At 39.9% G+C, this 18,945-nt stretch overlaps 1 protein-coding gene and 1 long non-coding RNA gene across 5 annotated transcripts in view; one reads left to right on the forward strand and one right to left on the reverse strand.

Moving 5' to 3' along the window:
* FYB1 (FYN binding protein 1) overlaps positions 1–18,945 on the forward strand; it is a 161,088-nt gene that overhangs the window by 76,475 nt on the left and 65,668 nt on the right. The gene's annotated exons all lie outside the window — the stretch shown is intronic.
* On the reverse strand, positions 1,432–3,645 carry LOC122241115. The gene is made up of 2 exons (XR_006221083.1): positions 3,397–3,645; positions 1,432–1,699 (listed from the first exon to the last, which is right to left on the reverse strand). It is a non-coding gene; the product is annotated as an uncharacterized LOC122241115 (long non-coding RNA).

Below are 18,945 nucleotides of genomic sequence, written 5' to 3' on the forward strand. Positions count from 1 at the left end.
CTCATGCTCATTCTCTCTCTCTCTCAAAAATGAATAAAAAGAAAGAAAGAAAGAAAGAAAAGAAAGAAAGAAAGAAAGAAAGAAAGAAAGAAAGAAAGAAAGAAAGAAAGAAAGCAAGCCTGAATAATTGTGTGCCATTGTAAAAACTGCCACTTGGTTGACAGAGGCCAGGATGACCCTGGAGCCCACAGTTCTGCCCAAGGTGACTTCACTTGTTCCCTCTGGATGTCCCCATGCTTGCTGAGGGCCCTCACTCTCCCCTCCACCCAAACTGACCAGGAGCTCTAAGGAAAGAGCAGAATCAGAAGCTCTGGATGTTTCTATGCTCTCAATCTGGTCACCACTCAAGTGCAACTGTACTGGCCTAGTTTCTCCACCATGGAGATAACATCACTTGGTAACAACGTTCATCTTTTTCTTCAACAATGTTTAGGGTATTACGAATCTAATCTTTAAAATAGTCCTATGTTAATATAGTACTTCAAAAAAATTAAGCCAATGAGAAAGAAAGCTAGGTGGTTGTCCAAAAATAAAGGGTGCATTTCCTCTCTACCGCTTTTTGGTTGATCTTCAAAGGAATGCAAGTTTGAAGAAAAGTGCTCTCAAGTTTTGATGCTGGGGACAAATTCCTGCGTCTGTGAGTCTAACGAGAAAAGGAGTGGGTGAATGTGGCATAGATAAAAACAGGTATTTTTTTAGGGCTTGTCACTATTTTTGTGAGCTGGAAACTTGTTTTTAATCTTGCTGCAAAGTTGATTGGAGAGCCTTCAGGAAGCCCTATGAGCACTGAGTGATCTAGGAGAAGTGGGGTGTATTTTAACACAGGAACACTCTTTGGTTTTGAAAAGCACAGTTTACACAAGTATTTTTGATCAGGGAGCATTCAGAGCAGAGGCTTTGTTGTTAAGAGAGCCTCGGGATCCAGTAAAAGCTTCAACAGTTACCGTGGGACCCCAAGGAAGGTCCTCAGCCCCCCTCCACCTCAGTTTTCTCATCTGTTCATAGAGATAAGTCTACTCTGCTGTTGGCTTATTGTGAGGATTAAACAGAAATGCATGACAAATATTTAGTATGGTTCCTGATATAGCCTAAAGACTCAAGTCATTGGCATCAATTTAATTACATTTGCCAAAGGGGGAAAGGAGAAATGCTCAAATAAAGACCCCATTGATAAATACAGGAGTAGTAGATGGTGGCCATCAAGAGTTGCCTCAGGTATCAGCCAGTACCAGCCACAATGTCGCCCACTTGTCGCAAATATTAAATCCCACTGTGATTTATTTAAACACACGTAAAAGATTTTCATTATCACTATATCAGCTTGATCCTTTGAGATGTTGTATCTCCTTGCATCTCTCTTGCCACATTACTCTTTCTTTCCGTGTGAGATCTACTATTTGTTGACTCAAGTTTTCCTTTGTTGGTACGGGCTTTTCTTAAATGCGGAGGTTCTTCATTTGTGTGTGGGGGGTACTGGAGATTCAGTTAGATTGTTTGGTGTTTCTGTTTGTGCAGCCAGATTGGGTGAAGATCCCAAGTTCAGTGGAGCAAGAGGGTGGCTGAGTGTGCTGTAGGGAGGGCACTTTATTGGCTAGTCTTTGCCAAGGACGGCCCCTCCCTCCTGGACATTGCAGCACCTGCAGCTCTGTTCAGATTCCTCCTTATTCTCTCAATTCCTGTTGTGCAGAAATCCAACCACCTTACTACACATGCTTTGTTCCCCCAAGTACTCACTCTGAGCCCCTCCCTATCCCCAGCATTCTCCATCTCTGGGTATAGAGCACTCTGGGTGGGCTCTCACTCTTTTTCACCCTCTCTCTTGTCTTCCTTTTGGACTTCTGTTTTTTCTTTGAGCTGATCTCTCTTTAAATCTGTCTTTTAGGGATTTCTCATGGCTTCTAGTTCACTGTGGATTTACTTTCTTGTTTTCCAGTATATTTATGGTTTGCTTATGTGTTTGTTATCACTTTTTCCAATATTTCTACAGATTTGAGGTAAGAGAGCTTACTACAGCATGTAGTCAGCCTGTCATCTTGACTGGGAACTTTTAATCATGTATCTAAGAGGAAAAACATTAATAGGACCTTTAACCATTATAAAGTATCAATATCAGAAAAAATACCCAACGGGTCATCTTAAAGGAATCACCTAATGTTTGGGTTTACACAATGCAAAAAAAAAAAAAAACTGAAAAATACAACCATCCACAAGTATTGGTAGCATGTATATGTCAGTGTAGAGTTTGCATCTAGTAATAAAAAATAAGATAAATGTCCTAAAGAAGCAAATTGTATAGGTTTTTCACTTTTTGAACTATGTTGCAAGAAAAACAGTGTTTACATTAATATTTCTTTCCTATCCCTAAGAATTTATTAGATCTAAAGATAGAGCTTCTAGAAAAGTGCTGAGTGCTTTAAATGACATGTAATTTATTATTGGGAATTTAAAAAGTTTTATATTCTTCAGAGAAAGGTTTTTCTTAGATTCCAGACTTATGGTATAAATGCTAGCAGAGTATAAGCTGGAATCAAAGTCAACTAAAGCTGGGTCAATACTGCTTTTACTTAAAGTGTTTTCCATTTAGTGGGGAAAAAAAATGAATGTAAATTGGTATTGAAAGATGTCCATGGGATAGAGATTAATTAACTTCTGATAAATGAGCTAGAGGTGATTTCTATAAATTTTTATAACTATGTCAGAACAGGTTGTGTATCATCTCTCACTTTTGAGAGAAAGCACTGGCTCAGAAGCTATATTCAGCAAGTATCTCTCTATAACACCATTAAAATAAATTTGAGGGCAAAGGGTGAACCATCAAGAAATGTATACATTTACTGAAGAGATTTTTTTTTCCACACCAGTAAATTGATGTAAGTTACTTCAGCATCTTGATTCAACAAAGAATATTAAAGGAAAATCCCAGTTTTCAATAATGGTAGCACATTTAATAGCACACTCTGCAAGTACAAAATTAGTCTTTCCTTCAAATGGACTAATCATTCAATGTGAAAATTCCTTGGAAATTTTCTTGAAAAAGCAAGAAAATTAACATTTTTGTAGTCTGTGAGTGAACAGAAAAAAGAGACATTTGTATCAATTATACATATTACCCAATAGTTTAGGATTTTCATGTTGAAATGTCTCAAAATAACCCATTTAACTTTTGTTCTCAAATTTTCATATTTTAGTAACTTAATTTAGTCAACAACATTGATTTTATTAAGATAGGTATACCTCTTTGTAGAAGAAAATCACCAAACTTTCTTTTGGTTAAAATAATTGAATTGGCTAGTCTTTGCCAAGGACGGCCCCTCCCTCCTGGACATTGCAGCGCCTGCAGCTCTGTTCAGATTCCTCGTTATTCTCTCAATTCTTGTTGTGCAGAAATCCAACCACAATTGTTTATTATTGTAACTTTTTGTTATTCTATTCAAGTACAGCACTGCAAAATGTTTCAGATTTCACTGATCAATTCATTGAATTATAATTCACCTCAAAATTTTGGAAACTATCTGCTTTAGATAGTTTTATGAAAAATATAATCAGATTTTCTGATATAGCCACAAAATCAGCCTAGAAAATTCATTTTTATACAGTTTTTTAAGTTTATTTATTTATTTTGTGAGAGAGAGAGAAAGCACTCATGCACGTCCAGGGGTAGGGTAGAGAAGGAGAGAGAAAAATCCCAAGCAGGCTCCCCATTGTCAGTCCAGAGCCTGATATGGGGCTCAATTCCACAAACTGTGAGATCATGACTTAAGCTGAAATCAAAAGTCAGATGCGTAACTGACTGAGCCACCCAGGCGCCTTGAAAATGAGTTTTTACTACATTACTATGTTCTTTCCAATCGCTGAATATTGGGTTTTCTTTTAAGTTGCTAAATACAACTAAGTTTGACATTAGATGAAGTAAATTTTCAGCACTTCAAAATATCTCACCTGACACCTATTATAAAATTTTCTTTTTACCCATAGTTTCTCAAGGCATTGTTTCTCCCAGGGTGGCCTGTGAACCGTCTACACCAGAACAGGCTCAGACACTTCAAAAAACTTAAGACTGCTGCTGCCCACCCCCAATTCCATCACCACCATAGCCCTCTTGCTGAATCAGAACTGCTGGCTTTGGGGCCTATGTATCTCCATTTTTAATAACTCGCCCAGGAGATTCTTCTGAACCTGACAATAGAAAAAAAACGAACTCAAATCAGTCTTTCTTTAAATGGCAACTACCATTTTAGATTTTACAAAGTCAAGAACAGATTGTTTCAAGTGGTATTAGGAACTCATTTTCCTTAGGAAAGCCCGGGATGGAGTAGGGATCGGAGGGGGGAGATATCAAGGAAAAACAGACAGCTGGTTGCAACCATGCCAGATTATCTTGTCAGGACATTGGGTTGTCCTGGCGTGCTGCTCGAGCTGGCATTTGGCAGTGGACTTGTGTAGCATCACAGACGACTCCTGGACAGCACTGACTCTCCCATCACGCTGGGGAGCCCAGCTGGTCCTCCTGTAAGAGGCAGGTACCCTTAAGATAGGTCCTGGCAGACCAAATGCTCACATGACATTGGTTTTCAGCTGTAACTAACAACACCTTGAATACGACCACTTTCCTTCCTGGACCAGAGTTTGGAAATACCCACAGAGGGAAACATATCAAGAGGAGGCATAGGGTCTTGGAAGACAGACTCTGTCAGTTTAGTTTGGCTTAGAGCTAGGGCTGCCTACAGTGTGTTTCCTTTTTTCCTGGGAAGACAATTCTGCCTCAGTGACACTTGAGGTTAATGAAATTTTCCTGAAACACCTAGAAAAACTAATAACAACAAATAGAAAAAGAAACAACACCACAAAAGTGTGCGAGACCCAGATACCAACTGCTGTAAAAGAAAGTAGTGGCATAAAGAAAGCCTTCTCTTATCCATTTCTGTACCTCCAGCTGGACACTGTATTCTGCCAAATGTTTGACATCACCCACATACCAAGGACCCTGACCTTTGAAGGGCTTTAGCTATGGCTCATTATCTTCTCTCTGATTTGGATCTGTGATGACCTAGATAGCAAGGGACACGATAGTGCTGAAATAAACTCTGTTTTCCCATGTTGTACTTGCATAGGCCACACTAACCCAGGTAAAATGATGTCCATGAGTCTCTTTAAAAGCCTTCTAGTTAATCAAAGCTTATATTAAACAAAGACAGAACTTAGGCCCAAGCAAAAGCATCTATTTTTATTGCTCAGAGGCACCTGCACAGTGCCTCTGGAAGCTTCCTCAAATTTTGGTGAAACCACATGATAGCGGTATATAATATTTGGTCACACCACACACATATGCACACACACATGCATGTTAATCGCATCTGTACATACCACCTGCTCTCCATTCACACCCCCATGGTTTAATGAACAATTAGAAGGTAAATGAGGTTGCAATGGAGATAAAGGGAAAAAAGCAGGAAAAGGTGGGACTGGGAGGTAAGCAGGGACCAACTGTTATAGGCCATAATCAGGACTTGGAGCTTTTACTAAGTGTGAGGGTGATCTGGTCAGATTTGGTATTTGGGAAGGATTGTTCTAGAAACAATATAAAGTAGTCGGAGACCATTGCAGTAATCCAGGCAGGGGCTTGTACTAGACAGGTGGCAGTAGAAATCAGGAAAGAGAATAGATAGATTAGAAAATGAGGCATTAGCTCTGTGGGAGGACAATGATTTTTATTTTGAATGTATTCAATTAGAAAAGGCTTTGGTGTTTCAAATACACAGGTAGTTATAAGGGTCTGGAGCTCATAAGAACTTGAGTTCTCTCTCTACATTGTTGACATGTCAGCCTGCTTCTTGCGACGCAGTGCTTTTCTAAGTTTTTACATTTCATCTGATAGACTACTATCTAGATCTGTACTGTCCACTACAGCAGCCACTAGCTACAGGGGGCTGCTAAAATTGAAATTAATTAAAATTTAAAATTCAGTTCCTAAGTTGCACCGACCACATTTTATATACTCCATAGCCAACAGCGTCTAATGATTATAGTACATGACAGCCCAGATACTAAACATGTCCATCATTCCAGAACATTCTACCAAACAGTGCTAATCTAATGACCTGCTGGTCTCTCAGCTACATCTATGAAACTGAATTAACATTTCCTGCAATATCATACCAGTTACATTCTATATGGTTTTAGTTATTTCTGTGCCTGAACCCTTGTGTGTTGTGAGTTCCATAAAAGCAAGGACCATGCCCTACTCATTCTCAAGCCCCTCACAATGTGCTTAGCAAGTACTTTGTACTATATGCTTAGCTAGCACTGGTTGAATAAATGAGTGAGTAACTGAGTAAGCCAATATCTAAAATTCTGTTTCAAAAACATATAGAAAAAAAACAGAGAAAAATAATCACTTTGGTATGTCTTACTTAGATTTTATGCTGATGATACAGCTACTAAAAATTGAAAATCAGAGTAATATAACCTGGCTTATAAGAGAGCTTCATATGAGAGTTTATCACACATAATTATAACATGATCAGAGGAGAGGAAGGAGAGATAGAAAGTAGAAGGTGTTCTCCCAAGCTGCCTTCTGCCCCTACTGCAGTCAGTTTGAACCAGACCAGCATTCAGTGCGTAACATCTACCACCCATTGCCACTTCGTGAAGACAACAGCAGCAATAGTGTCTGTTGCTATAACATCTCTGCTTCTCTCTGTCATGAGTTCTGCCTCTAATGGGTCAAAATTGCTGGCCGGACAGCCATAGTTGTGGTGAGAGTTCTACCCACATAGTCTTCCTGGTACTGGTCAGTGTCACAATAGGGACTTCCCTAAGAGTCTTAGTCAACATCCAACCTCCATATGCTTCTGCAAAGGATGTCCTCATCACACCTAAGGATGGGAGGACTGGAATAGGAATTAAGTGTTGATGGAAGGCTTGGGAGGAAGAAGAGGCACAGGAAAATAGAATAGGCAAAGCTTGAGGAGAAACACGCCCCTTCTTCTTTCTTCCAGCCATATGACAGGGTCTGAAATAACTGTCCTCTTTTTGCACTAGGAAGAGGAAACTGTAGGTGAGAATCAGTATTTTGGACATGGTAAACCACTGGGAAATGGTACGCTTGTGGATAGTAACAATCATCATGAAGCACCAAGCATGTGCTAGGTGCCACACTAGACTCTAGAGATCCAACAGAGGTGAGCCGAATGCATCTCTGCTTCCCTGCTTGTCGTGTAAGAGGAGCAAGTCAGTGGGCACCTATACTGCCCACCGATAAGCCGTAAGGTAGGAAGAACACAGGTTCTGGGTGCCGGGAGACTTAGGTACTCCTGGAGGGTCTAAGGAGAAGGCTTCCTATTGGAGCTGATGCCTAAGCTAAGCCCCAAGGGTAGGTGTTGCCCAGACCAGTGAAGAAAGAGGAAAGAGGCCCAGGAGAGGGGCTTGAGGGAGAACGGATGAGCAGGTCAGACATCCGGACAGAAGTGAGAGCTTGGCAGTGCCAAAGTGCAGTTTTCTGTAACTTAGAGTATCGGCCAGAGAAGTGTGGGAAGTGAAAAGGTTGCTGGAAAGATAAAGTCTACATACTGTTCCCTGTCCCCTAGAACTAGAAAAGATCTCATCTTTTTTTTTTTTTTTTTTTTTTTTTCCCTTTTTCTTATTCTACCCTATGTTTCTTGCTCCTCCACAGGAATCCAAACCAATCCTGCTGCCGGGCTACAACACGGGGGCTGGTGCAGGATGGGCTGCTGCACGTGGTCTGGAGCCAGGCAGGCTGCCTTTCATTCATTCCCAACTCTGTCCCTCAGTAGCTGCCAGCCTCGGGGCAATTTAATAATTTGCTTGTTTCCTCACCTACAGATGAGAACAATGATGCTACCTACTTTCTACAGTTTTGGAGGAATTACGTGAATACTTCCATAAGTAGAGTTTTTAGTGCCAGGCACCTAGTAAGCACTCTACAAAAGGTTATCCGTTGTTATTATTTTGAACTAAAAAGGCTCTTGTTCGCTAATGAGGAAATCAACATTTAGCGTACATTTCCACGGGAAGCAATTTACAAACTTTTCTGTGCCCCAACCCGCTGAGAATCAGGGCTAGGAAGAAGGTTTTAAAACTCACTAAGTTTTCTATGTGTTACAGAAGGTGACATTTTTCTTAAAATAAGAGATTTCCTAAGATTATGAAAAAAGTTTCAGGTATCTATCAGAAAACTATTGCAATATGTTAAAAGATTTGGAGAAAAAACCCAAAGATAAGTTTCTTTAAAGATTAAAAAAAAAATTAGCCTCAGTTATCAAAAACATAATGACAGGACTTCTGTGTTTTCTTTTTTAATCTTGGTGCAGTTAAAAAAAAAATCTAAGTATCACTGTTCTTCAACTTGGATATTGTATCAGTACTTCCTTTCTTCTCTCCCCACATTATATCAATATATTCTTATTCTCCCCATTTTGCAATGAAGACACTGAGGCTCAGAGATTATTAGGTAATTTGGCCAAAATTATGCAACTAGTAAGAGATGTAACCAAAATGGAACCCTGAGCCTTTTGACTACAGTCTGAATTTGTACTCTGATATTTGAGCCTTAGCAAAATTTCATTCCCATAAAGTGCTTAGAACCCTGTAAAGCATGCAGAACACAGTCAATAAAGGCTAGATGATATCTCGAAATTGCCCACTGACATTGAGTTCTGTAGGATATTAATAAATGTTCTAGGGAAAAAGTAATTCAAGTATGTTTGGGAAATCCTGGGTTAAACAAAGTTAAATTCGTTGTTAACTGTAAGGTCTCTAATACACTACTGGGCATTATAAATATCAAAAATGATAATAGGGGTGCCTGGGTGGCTCAGTAAGCATCTGGCTTCAGCTCAGGTCATGATCTCATGGTTCACGAGTTTGAGCCCTGCGTAGGGCTCTGTGCTGACAGCTCAGAGCCTGGAGCCTGCTTCAGATTCTGTGTCTCCCTCTCTCTCTGCTCCTCCCCTGCTAATGCTCTGTCTCTCTCCCTCCCTAAAAAATAAATAAACGTTAAAAATTTTTTTTAATGAGAGTATAGCTTAAGGCAATTTCCAAATCGTATTTGGCCATAGACCTTTTTTTTTTTTTCTCTCAAAGTAGTTCAGTAGGACCAACATTACCAGGAACTAATGACGGAAGACATTCTGTATGAGGTAAATGCAGAGTGGCAGATAATACTTATAATTCAAATTCACTGGTGACAAATATTTTGCGTGTGTGAAAAAAGTTGTTTTACTGTACAGAACAGAAACAGCATAAAAAGGAACTTGAAGTCAGTGTTCTAAATCTTAATTTGCTTGATATGGGGAAGCTGAGTGAGAACAGCTTTGCAAAAATATGTCACCAGTCAAGTAGGAAGTGGGCATTCTTGCAGCTTCTAACAGCTTCAGCCACTTTGTTGTTCAGAGCCAGAGATGCAAGACATCCTACCTCGGAAAGCACACATACACACACCTACAACCCCAAGAACATGAGCAAGATGATGAAGAGTGTTGGGGATTTTGGTGGCACCCTTTGTGATATACAGATTGAGGTTCAAAAATTTGAAGTAAAGCAATTTCAAAGTTTGAAAAAGTTGCTGGGGTGGGGGGGAGAAATGGTTTTGTATTCCGAATGATTCCCTAATTCTATGACAACGGGTAGTTTGAGTGTTCTGAGTGGTAGTGAACCTCATCAGCCCACAGATACTGAATGGGACAATGTAGTTGTGTTTAATGTTGAGAGATTCCATTTGGGGCCCAACTCTATCAACTTTGGGTGACTTTGGCAAGTAATTTCTTTGACTACCTTCTCATTTGCAAAACAGGAAGAGAATGTGAATTAGACCACCTCTAAGGCACCTTCCAGCTCTACAGATCTGTGAAATTGAAAGAAGTAGGTTACATACCTCTTCTTTATGTTAATTCCCAGGAAATAGAAACTTCTCTGGATAGCAGGGGCCTTGTAAGAAGGCCGCAAGAAAATGATAAAAAACAATAAATGCTGGAGGTTAGCCACAGCCCCCAGGAAACCAGAAAAGTGTCTAGGCCCTAGCCTGCAGGCTGCTGTGTAATGTTATGAAATTCAGGGTGATGGTTCTGAACCAGTAATTTTGGGCCATGAAGGCCTGGAAATAATGACAGCTGTCAAAAACCTCTATTCCAGGGTTGCCAGGGCAAAATTCCTGAGACAGAGTCCACATTTTTCAATGTCAGAAATGCAATATATATGAGAATGAGAACTGCCTTCCTCTATGGGTGTATAATGCCTAATTGAAATTGTAACCACTCAGTCTCTGGAAATTAGGCTAGCCTTTTACCTTTCTGGTTTAAGTCCCACCTTTCAAGATGAAACTTCGTGAGACATTTACCAGTGCCCCTTTTTTCACTGCCTACACCATCTCAGTTAGAGTGGGCTTGGGAAACCAAACCAAGTGACTAGCACATGAGATGACTTGAATCAGAAAATCAAGAAGTTGTGTTGCTATTTTTAGTTTACTTTGAACAAAAAACCACATTTCTGAAAAACTCCAATGTTTGCATCTTTGTCTTTGCACGATTTATGATTGTCTTGAGAGATAAACAACATTTATCTTTTGAAAGATTGGCACATTCAAAGGAAAGCCGCTCATGATCATCGGTGCCAGAAGAAGACTAATCATAAGATCATTCACAGCGGCAAGTTATTAAATGTTCAGTTGTTTGAAAGTATGGATTTGTTTTTGTTGATGATGTCGAGTATAGTCAAAGTACCTTGCCTTTCCAATCGTGTTGTTAGGTGGATGTAAAAATGTCTTGGGCTTCTCTGCATACAAGATGGTAGCTATGAGAAGGCCTTGGTGGGGCAGCAGAATGAGCTCTGGTAGAAGGGACACTGCATTGCTGTATTTAGAGAGAGCTGATCTAGGCTCCGTACCTGCCTCTGGAGCACATAACCCCTGGATCTCATAAATAAAATGAGCTGTTCGGTTCTCCTAAATGCCACTGGCCATTGAGGACACACTATTCCTCACTGAACACAACTGTCTTGCTTATCTTGCCTCCTTGACTTCTAGCCACTGGAAAGCTGGTGGCACTCACGAGCCATCGCAGCAACCGAAAACCAGTCCCTCCTCCACTCCCACCCCTAATTCCAAATGCTTCCTTGGAAGCTGGTACTGCCCCACCCCCACTTGGAACCATGAGCAGATATATCCTGAGATTCCTTTTTGCCCAGCATCCTATAACGACTGGCCAGGAGAAACAGTGAGCAGTCATAAGACTACAGTTTTACACCTCATAGAAACATCCTACATAGCAAGAAAGCTGCACAAAAAGGTGCCCTAACAGTTGAACTCATTATGAAATTACAAAGCAGCAATTCCACATACTTTCACAGCAAACTTTTGTCCTTCTTTTCTTGTGATGTCCAGAGAAAGGCAGGGCTTTTTACCCCACTGAGGTCAAAAGAAGCCCCCACTAGTGACAACAATCAGGCACTCCCGCACTCCAGCCCATGTCAGCCACTCTCATCTCCAAACAGTTTTGATTCAATCCGCCCAGCTATGGCTGGATTGTATCAACTGGAGTCTTCTCCAAACCCTATCAAATAGATGTCTAACCCACATGCTATTGACGTACTCCCCACTCCACCAAATGGGTCGCTTCTTTAATGTTATCTTGGATTCTCCATAAAGGTTGAACAGTCAATAGAGAGTCTGTCTGGGAAATGTCCTCCCTATTCTCTCTTCCCACCTCAGGTCCCCTTTTCTTTCCCCTAGCTCAGAGATTTGACTATCAACAATTTCCCTCCTTTCTGGGAAGTTAGCGATCAATCTTGCTTACCCCTAGAATCATCTCAGCACACACATGCACACATGCAAACACATGGATGGGCAAGCAAACATACAACCATGACTTCTGAGAAATTTTAAGGTACTCCTTTTCATAGAAACAAAACAAAACAAAACACTTGGAGAAACTGTTTCCGTATGGGGGGAAGAGTTCTACCTGCATGTTTGCTTAGTTTATCAGTTGTTGATTTTCTGGTTTTGCCAAGTCCCTCCTTAGCTTCTTTCATTTTAGAGAGTAGCATGTATTTTTTCAGTTATTTCACCAATGAGATGCTGAAAAAACTCTCAAAAGGAAGATGTTTAGCTTTTACCTTTTTAGAGCTTTCAAACAAATGAGATGGGGAGACACAAAGAGAAAGAGGGCACAGTTTTTGGTTTCATGGAATGGTAGAAAGAATATAAGACTTGAATAAGGAAAACAGGATGCTTGTCCCTGAATCTCCTGATTTTAAGCTCTGTGAATCACTAAACTTATCTAGACCTCAGATTTCTTATCTTTGATCAGAATGGAGGACATTTTTAAGAGGACATCACATAAGATATCATCCTAAGACTAAGTGATTCCCTTCTTCTGTGTTTCTAAGTCCTATGTAGAAGCAAGAAGATGGCCTCATAAAGGTCTATTTATGTCAAACTCGATGAACTACCCTGGAATAGTAGATTCACAAGAATGTTCAGTTCTACAGTTTTATGGTTCCGTCCTTAGGATCAGAGATTCTTATTCCTTGGTCATTTGCCCCATAAGTGGTATAGGGTAGGTGGTCAAAGGCATCTTGCCTTCTTGATGAATCCACTTTACCTGGTTCCATTCCCTTTCTGGATAGAAAACTGGCCGTCAGCATTCTATAAAAAGTATATTAAAGAGTGTTCCTCGTCACTTTGTCTTCCTTTCCCCAATCTTTTCAATCTGTCACATCTCCTAACGTCATCTTCTGGTTTTCCCGATTGCCTTCATCACCCTCCGCTTCTATTTGTCACTTCCCCATCCATCCAATTACCAATGGGGTAGTGCCCCGGGCATCTTCAATGAGTCTTTTCCCAATTCCTAATCACCAAGTTCTCTTACTTCAACTTTGGTGGGATCATATAAGGTTTGGTCCTTGTGGAAAGGGCAAATCATAACCAGAAGGAACTCTCAGATAATGAAGTACTAACTAGAACTGTCAGCTAGTAGCTGATACAATATTATTGAAGGTCAAAAATAAACAACCTGCATTTTAAGGCTGAAAAAGGAGGTTGTGATAATATTACATTGCAGGCAACAAGTTGCACACCTTAGTAGTGCAATGACTACTTAAAGTTACCATTCTCTTCACAGTCTTCTACATTTGTATATTGACCTTTGAATAGGACAAGGTATAGCACCATTTATTCTACTCCAGTGATTCTCAAGCTTTAGTGTATGTCAGAATGACCTAGAAGACTTATTAAAACACAGATTGCTGAGTCCCAGCCCCAGAGTTTCTAATTCAGTAGATCTGGGATGGGGCCTGAGAAGTTGAATTTCTAGTAAGTTCTCAGGTGATGCTGATGCTATTGGTACTGGGCCCAGATTTCAAAAACTACTGTTTTTAAAATGGACAAATGCTATCCTCAGGTTATTTTTTTTTAATTTGTTTTAAATGTTTATTTTTGACAAAGAGTGTGTGTGAGAGAGAGAGAGAAAGCAGGGGAGAGACAGTGAGAGAAGGAGACAGAAGATCTGAAGCGGGCTCCGCACTGACAGCAGACAGCCCGATGCGAGGCTCAAGCTCACCAATGGTGAGATCACAACCTGAGCCAAAGTCAGCGCTTAACCAACTGAGACACCTAGATGCCTCTGTCTTCAGGTTATTTAATTTTTTTTTTTTTAAAACAATCAACTTAGGGGCTCCTGGGTGGCTCAGTTGGTTAAGTGTCCGACTTTTGATATTGGCTCAGGTCATGATCTCATGGTGCATGAGATCGAGCCCCACATTGGACTCCACGATGACAGTGCAGAGTCTGCTTGGGATTCTCTCCTTCTCTCTCTGCCCCTCCTGTGCTCTCTCTCTCTCTCAAAATAAATCAATAAAGTTAAAAAATAAATAAGTAATAAAACAATCTACTTAAAACATCTTTTTATGTCTTAATCTAAACCTTTTATCAGCTCAGTAATGCCAGCATTAGCTGACTTGACTTTCACTATTTATTTCATTTAAAGGAGAAGAAAAAAAATCGGTGTTACTCAAAGTGTGGTCTGTAGACCACATGCATCAGAACTCCCCAAGATTCTAAGCAAGAAGACAGACCTCTGAGCCCTTTCCAAAAGCACCCGAATCAGAATGTCTAAGGAATGAGTTTTTAGAACCTATTTTTATATAAGCACCCAAGTGATCTTTATGCACCCTAAGTTGTGAAAACTACTGCTATAGATCTAAGTTCAGTAATCAGGCTAATAACCAAGGTCTGAACAGTTGAATTCTGAAAATCGAATAAGAACCTAAAATAGGATTCTTTCCAGAAACTAGGAGTCATATTTCAGTTGAAGTATCTAAAATAACAAATACCACTTTTGCTTTTATTTTTTTTTTATTTTTTTAACATTTATTTATTTTTGAGAGAGAGACACCCACAGCATGAGTGGGGGAGGGGCGGAGAGAGAGGGAGACACAGAATCCATAGCAGGCTCCAGGCTCTGAGCTGTCAGCACAGAGCCCCACATGGGGGCTTAACTCACAAACCATGAGACCATGACCTGAGCTGAAGTTGGACGCTTAACTGACTGAGCCATGCAGGCACCCCAGCCATTTTACCTTTTAAAAGAACTATGCTATGTAATTTACTGATGTTTCACATGTAAGGGTACACACCTATAAGGGTACACATATTGCTGTACATAGTTGATTTTTCCCCAACATGTACTCGTTTCTTTGTCACTGAGTAATTAACTTGTACTTTTTTCTGTTTAATGTCATCCTAGTTAGACCTCTCTAAGTTACCAGGGAATCTTTCAACATAGTTTTTATTTTCTAAAGCAACTGTAGCCCCTACAACGAGGTGTTATCACCAATCTGAGTTACATGTGCCCCTTTGATGTAGTCCTGCAAAAAACTGCATTGGAGGTTTGGTGAAAATGAGCACTGTGACACAATTTGTAGGTGTCAAAGTTTACCAAGTATAAGTAATACAGTTTTAGCAAAGCATACCAGAAGAAACCAGGCTGGGGGATTTTAGGTGGGTTGGTATCCATCATACGTCGATTGTTTGAGTGAAGTCCTGGAACATACGGAAAGCCCAAAGTGGGGGCTTACCAACACTCTTATCCTTCCTCCCAGTTTCGTAACACTGAAACTCCAACATCACTACCTTTCATGGTTATGAAAGATGCATTTAGCAAGCCACATTATCTGGATCTAATATGGGTACTTCACGTCCAATTTCTCACTAGGTTACCAGCACTGTCTTGCTTCATTGACCACAAACTACATAATAATGATTAACTACCAGCTCTCTACAGGCACACAACAATCAAGTAACGAGGATCAGTCAATGGATGAGGGCAGAAGTTCTCTACAAGTTAAAAGGGATGTGACTCCAAGTCCAAAGTACATGGTCTTGACAGATACTCACGTCCGACTAGTTTGGATTCTTGTCTCCTCCCTGGCTGACATTTCTGGCTGACCTTTGACTAGTCCAGTTCTTATGTATTCACGATCCTTGGTCTTGGTCTTGTACTCCCAAATGGTCCTGCTCTCTTATTGCCAAAGATTTGCTATCTCTTGGCCAAGTCACTGATTTTAAGTTCAATAAATTTTAGACCTAGTGAATTTCTCTATTGGGTAGCATTTTATTCCAATTCCAAGACTGATATTAAAAGTTATTATTTCTACTAATTACAACTTCTGCTTATATCTGACTATAATTCTTTCTATTCAGTGCCCTGTAACATTCAATTCCACTACTGTGTACTAAAACTAGTATTATGGTGTCCAACCATACAGTGATATAGGATAGGAATGTCTGGGCAGAGACCAGCTAGGGCAAATTCCTTAGGCAAGAACCAGCTTAATGTGGTTAAAAAAATAGAAACACATAGAGTGGTCTGGAATATGATAGGTGAAGGGGGAATAGGCCAGAATAACAGGCACTGACCAAATCCCACAGGTCCTAAGAAGTCATACTTTGGAATTTGTGAAAGGAAGCCATGAAAATTGGAGTCATTATGAACAAGAATGTTACAATCTGCTTTACATTTTAGGACTTCTTTTGCTATGAGGAGAATAAAATGTAGGCAAATAAAAATGAAACTGAAAGGGATGCCTGAGTGGCTCAGTCGGTCAAGGGTCCAACTCTTGATTTCAGCTCAAGTCATGATCTCACACTTGTGAGATCAAGCCCCACATCAGGCTCAGTGCTGGGTGTGGAGCCCTCTTGAGATTCTCTCTCTCCTTTTCCTCTGGCCCTTCCCTGAGCACACAACTCTGTCTAAAATAATAATAATAATGTGGCACCTGGGTGGCTCATTCAGTTGAGCATCCGACTTCACCTCAGGTCATGATCTCATGGTTTGTGAGTTCAAGCCCCACATCGGGTTCTGTGTTGACATCTCAGAACCTGGAGCCTGCTTCAGATTCTGTGTTTCCCTCTCTCTCTACCCCACCCTGCTCATGCTGTCTGTCTCTTTCTCTCTCAAAAATAAATAAACATTTAAAATTTTTAAATAATAATAATAATAATGATAATAATTAAGCTGAAAGACTGGCTAGAAGGCTTTAAGGTTAGAAACAATGTGGTTTGGACCAGAATGGCACAGTGGAAGAGAGAGAAGTAGATAAATTTGGAATGTTTCAGACGTAGCATTGATAGGAATTGCTCACGTATTGGGTGTAATGAGTCAGAAAAACAAAAGAGGAATATTTATTTATTTTGATAGAAAAAGAGAGAGAAAGAGAGAGAGAGAGGGAGAGAGAGAGAATCCTAAGCAGGCTGTTCATTGTCAGCGCAGAGCCCATTCAGGGCAGGACTCAGTCTCTGTGAGATCATGACCTGAGCTGAAATGGAGAGTCACATGCTTAACTGACTGAGCCACCCAGGTGCCCCTGGAGTTTATCAATTCGATTTAGGGACTGTAAAACTTGGTACATATTGTTTGCTTAGAATAATTAAGCAAAGCATACAGAGAAGATCAATGAGGTAGAGAAATGTGTACATCCAACTGGTAAGCCTGACTGAGCTGTGGACAGTCAAGACAGTGTATTTCAATCTGAGGTCTTTGGACATTCTTAGAGGTCCTTAAATTTAGAGATCTTAAATTTTCTATACAAAATTTTTAATTGGGTTTTTAGTCAAGTGAAAAACTAAAAAAATTAATAATATAAGCCTGGATTTACATTAATTTTCACTAAAGTACACTCTTATTTGCCTCAGACTAATGATAAAGGAACAAATGAAGGCCAAACAGTGTCACCATGAACTATAAAAACAAAGATTTCACAGTAATTAGAAAAAGAAATATAGTGGGGAAGATTGAGTTATAACACAAGACAAAACTACAGCGACACTAAACTCGAAAGAATATTCCTAATTAGATCATTTTAATTAAAAATAGGATATCCTATTTTTAGGATTAATGTAAATGCAAATAGGATATGACAGGGCGCCTAGGGGGCTCAGTCGGTTAAGCATCTGACTCTTGATATCAGCCCAGATTGTGAGATCTCTCATCGTGAGATTGAGCCCCTTGTCAGGCTCTCCGCCGAGCATGGATTCTCTCTCTCCCTCTCTCTCTGCTCCTCCCTTCAAATAAATAAACATTAAAAAATATTATATGAAGAAAATAGAATATGAATATGAACTAAAAAGTGGGTTTACTCAATGGTTAAACACATGCTAATAATTGCAAAGATTTATTAGCACCATAAAAAAGTTATACAAATACACCTAATTTAACTAAATTTTCCCTCACAGATCCATAATAAGGAAGGTGAATGAACATTAAACGAAATACCTACTGTGAGCTAGGTACTTGGGTAGGCACTTTTGTTAACTAACATAATTATCATAAATTATTGTGAAGTGGGATTTTTATCATTTTACAGATTAAACAGAGGCTCAGAAAGATGAAGTCATTGAAAAATGGCTAAAAACGTCCAGTGGTAGACAGGTTATGAAGAGACAAGACTTCAGCTAGTCTATAGTGACAGCCACTGGGGGACAATTTGACAGGACTTTTGTGAATATAAAATGTGCAAGTCCCTCTATCTCAGCAACTCTACTTTTAGACATCTCTTCTAGAAAACCACTGTCACATATACACAGAAGTATGTTTGTGGATGCTCACTGCCCCTTGTTAGTAGGCAAAGCGGAAAAGACTAAACAAACCATGGATTGTCCTGATCACACAACACACTGCCAGAGTTACAAAGAATGACATAGGCCCAGTATATGTAATATGGTATTCAGAGTACAGTAATATTTGAGGTTTTAACTCAATATTGCTATGCATACATTCATAGGTGAGTAAATGCATAGAAAAAGTTCTGCAAAGGTAAACAATAATTGCCTCTGGGAAGAAGAGCAGAATAGAGGGTGAGAGGTCATGTGAAATGTTACTTTATCTGTGCCGTAAAACTTTTTCCAGAAATGTTTAATATATTATTTGGGTAAATAAAAATACTTATTTTTTTTTTTAAGAAAAGAAGGAAGAGAGAAAGTGGCATAAGATCATACCTCTACTAGGAGCTTCTCTATGACTTTTCTGGGTCTTCTATGTCTTTCTCTTCTCTAGGTCTTTTTTTTTAAATGTTTATTTATTTTGAGAGAGAAGAGAGAGAGAGAAAGAGAGAGAGAGAGATTGCAAGCAGGGGAGGGGCAGAGAGGGTGAGAGAGAGACTCACAAGCAGACTCTGTCCTGACATGGGGCTCTAACTCAGGAACCATGCAATCATGACCTGAGCCAAAATCAAGGGTCAGATGCTCAACCGACTGAGCCACCCAGGTGCCCCCTTCTCTAGGTATGATTTATCATCTGATGCTTTTGTGCTCTTGACTCAGAATCCCACCTTTCTTTTCCCTAGGTGATCTTCCAAAAACAGCAATGACAATAACAGTCATTGTCATGGAAGAGGTAGGCATTCACTGAACCCAGTACCTTCTATTTACACCCACCT

The sequence above is a fragment of the Panthera tigris genome, chromosome A1 (genome assembly GCF_018350195.1).
Source record: "Panthera tigris isolate Pti1 chromosome A1, P.tigris_Pti1_mat1.1, whole genome shotgun sequence".
NCBI lineage: Eukaryota > Metazoa > Chordata > Mammalia > Carnivora > Felidae > Panthera > Panthera tigris.